Source organism: Poecilia formosa, unplaced genomic scaffold (genome assembly GCF_000485575.1).
Source record: "Poecilia formosa unplaced genomic scaffold, Poecilia_formosa-5.1.2 Scaffold580, whole genome shotgun sequence".
Taxonomy (NCBI): domain Eukaryota; kingdom Metazoa; phylum Chordata; class Actinopteri; order Cyprinodontiformes; family Poeciliidae; genus Poecilia; species Poecilia formosa.
The window spans coordinates 128692-132581 of record NW_006800519.1 but is presented as its reverse complement, the minus strand read 5'-3'; positions in this window follow the sequence as shown (position 1 = coordinate 132581).

Below are 3890 nucleotides of genomic sequence, written 5' to 3'. Positions count from 1 at the left end.
TATCCGACGGACCCTCCTCTCCAGGACCCCTGAGGAGGTCTTCGAAGTATTCCGCCCACCGGCCCACAAAATCCTGCATTGAGGTCAGCAGCACACCATCCCCACTATAAAACAGTGTTGGTGCTGCACTGCTTCCCCCTCCTGAGACACCGGATGGTGGACCAGAATCGCCTCGAAGCCGTGCGGAAGTCTTTCTCCATGGCCTCTCCAAACTCCTCCCACACCCGGGTTTTTGCCTCAGCGACCACCTGAGCCGCATGCCGCTTCGCCCGCCGGTACCCATCAGCTGCTTCTGGAGTCCCATAGGCCAAAAAGGCCCGATAGGACTCCTTCTTCAGCTTGACAACATCCCTCACCAAAGGTGTCCACCAACGGGTTTGAGGGTTGCCGCCGCGACGGGCACCAACAACCTTGCGGCCGCAGTTCCGATAAGCCGCCTCGGCAATGGAGGTTACAGAACATGGTCCATTCAGACTCAATGTCCCCCACATCCCCCGGAACGTGTTCGAAATTCTGCCGGAGATGGGAGTTGATTCCCAGCAGACCCTCACTACACGTTTGGGCCTCCCAGGTCTGACCAGCTTCCTCCCCCACCACCAGAGCCAACTCACCACCAGGTAGTGGTCAGTGGACAGCTCCGCACCTCTCTTCACCCAAGTGTCCAAGACAAACGGCTGCAGATCCGATGAAACGACGACAAAATCGATCATCGAACTGCGGCCTAGGGTGTCCTGGTGCCAAGTGCACTTATGGACACCCTTATGCCTGAACATGGTGTTCGTGATGGACAATCCGTGACGAGCACAGAAGTCCAACAACAGAACACCACTCGAGTTCAGATTGTGGGGGGCCATTCCTCCCAACTACTCCCCTCCAGGTCTCACTGTCATTGCCCATGTGAGCGTTGAAGTCCCCCAGCAGAACAAGGGAGTCCCCAGGAGGGGCACTCTCCAGTACCCCCTCTAAGGACTCCAAGAAGGGTGGGTAATCTGAACTGTTGTTCAGCCCGTAAGCACAGACAACAGTCAGAACCCGTCCCCCCACCCATAGGCGGAGGAAGGCTACCCTCTCGTTCACCGGGGTAAACCCCAACGTACAGGCGCCAAGATGGGGGGCTACAAGTATGCCCACTCCTGCCTGGCGCCTCTCTCCGCGGGCAACTCCAGAGTGGAAGTGTGTCCAGCCCCTCTCAAGGAGACTGGTTCCAGAACCAGAGCCATGCGTTGAGGTGAGGCCGACTATTTCTAGCCGGAACCTCTCAGACTCGCACACTAGCTCCGGTTCCTTCCCCACCAGCGAGGTGGGGAGCCAGCTTCTGCAGCCGAGAATCAGACCGCCAGGTTCCCCTCTTTGGGCCGCCGTCCATTGCACACTGTACCCGACCCCTTTGACTCCTCCTACAGGCGGTGAGCCCGTTGGAAGGGGGACCCACGTCTCCTCTTCGGGCTGAGCCCAGCCAGGCTCCGTGGGTGAAAGCCCAGCCACCAGGCGCTCGCCATCGTGCCCCACCTCCAGGCCTGGCTCCAGAGGGGGTCCCCGGTGACTTGCGTCCGGGCGAGGGAACGCCAGATCCAAAGTTTTTGTGCATCATAAGGGGTCTTCGGGCTGCGCTTTGTCTGGTTCCTCACCTAGGACCTGTCTGCCCTACCAGGGGCATAAAGCCCCAGACAGCATAGCTCCTAGGATCATTGGGACTCTCAAACCCCTCCACCACGATAAGGTGGCAGCCCAAGTGTTTAGGCACCCCCAAATGGTTGCCATGGGAAATTCAAGGCTTTATCACATGCATTAAAAAAATCAAAGCAATGCTCCAGGTTTGTTTTTGATGAGGGAATAATATTATAACATGCTATAAAGTTCAGAAAAGTTGGTTTTACATAACATCCCCTTTAACACATTAATAACCAGCTTTGTTAGTGGCCCTCTGCAGCATCAACTAAACGGAGTTAACAGACATTCAGCATCACATTGAACATGCAGCATCAAAATCATACAGTCATGTTTCTGAATAAGGATAAAAACTTGTGGAGAAACTCCCTGTCCTGGAAAGGCTGGTCAACCAAAGTTTGTTCTGAACTAAAGGACTGGACTTTGATCTGCAGAGCTAAATTAGTAACCTGAAGTTTTATTAATTTGTTATTAAACACAATAAAAGTTTATTCAGGAGAATGAATGTGATTAGCAGCTCTTTTTGACTGGTTCCAAAAAGTGCATCTTATATTAGTGAAGGCAATAAAAAGCATTGCTAGCACTATTGGTAATTGTTTGATTTCCCATACTTAGCTACTTTGGTTATGAATTAAATGTACAAAGAATGATCACTAACACAATATTCATTTGCTAAAACTGTCAAGAATTGCTGAAAAGTAATGTATCAATACTACATGTAATGTATTCCATATCAAAACCTTTTATACAATTTTAAACATTACCTTGTCAGGCCTAATCAGTAATGTTTTTTCTTCTCTTTTTTGCACTAAAATTACACTATGGAGCAAAGTGATTTAAGAAATAGCTTGACCTCCTCTACATTGTAGCTAACATTTCATGTTACAATTAGGTTACAGAATCTGTCAGTAGTTGGTCTCATCAAGTTTTAGCAGGTTTGCAAACTTTCCATGTAAGATCTGTGGACGTGATGTTTCTGAAGTTTCATGTTTTTGTTACTGCCTTGTGTTGATTGTTTTTTTGTTTTTTTATTGAAGACTTCTTTCGATTCTTCAGCCTGCATGAGGTTTGGAAGAGTTTTAAAAACGTATTTCTGCTTGATACATTTTGTAAAACATTTCTGACCATATCTGTCAAGTTTTGACCTTGAGAATACAGGAAACATCGCTATCCGGTGCTATTGACTGGCAGAGAGGGGGTGTATAATGTAACAGAGGATATTAGACTACTGTAAACCAGGGGAGGGTCAGAAGCTAATGTGAGAGGGGGACGCAGCATTAATACGGCAACTTTGAATGACGGCTTTTCCAATGTGTTTCAGTACTTTCTGGGCCAGCCCAAGAAAGGGTTCTTAGGTAGATTTTAATTTGGGGCCCCCATACCAACCTAACACCAGATTTTTATCGTTCATAAAAAGCATTAGCATTATGTGTAATTTGCTTACATTGTACCTGCCACAGCTGCTGCTGAGCTGTGACCTCTGCACCTGATCATCATCATCATCATCACCCTGATCTCCAGCTTCTGCCATGTAAGAGTAGATCTTCCTCCTACATGGCCTCAGATTGTTGTGAAACCCAAAGCAGCGGCACGATGTGAATGCTACATCAATTTGTTCAGTGACTAACTTGTCTGTCTATCACCCCCTGATGCCCCACCCTGTCCAAACTATGCCACTCCCCGATCCTGATTTACCCCACTGGACTTGGATTCCCTAGTTTAGACTCTGGCCTGTCTGACATTGAAAAGGTGTTCCACAATAAACAGGATCCTGTTCTGAATTCACTGCTCAGTCACTGCATCCATCCAGGCCCGGCGGCATGGGCGGGCATTGGGGGACTCTGCTCGCCCATGAAGTCAACCATACCCCCCACCTCCCCGGATTGGAAGCTGTTTATTGTTTTTACCTCAGAGTGGCCAACTTTCTGTTATTCCTATATCGATTTGATACATTAGTAGGGGCTTCCGCACTTCCAATATCTGTGCCTTCTGTCACTTTTTTCAGCCATTAAAACAGTTTAATCGTTGTTAACAATATTGTGACCTGTTTTTCCGAGCCGCCTTTTCATTCATTCATTTTGTCCCCTAAAATAAGCCAATGCTCCCCATGTTAAACTCGACTGGAGCTGAGGCTGCATCCATCTGTGTCTGAATCGTGTCAGTACTTGTGCTATTATGGCTGCTGATCTTAATCTTACAGGATTAGCAAACTAAGAAAAATA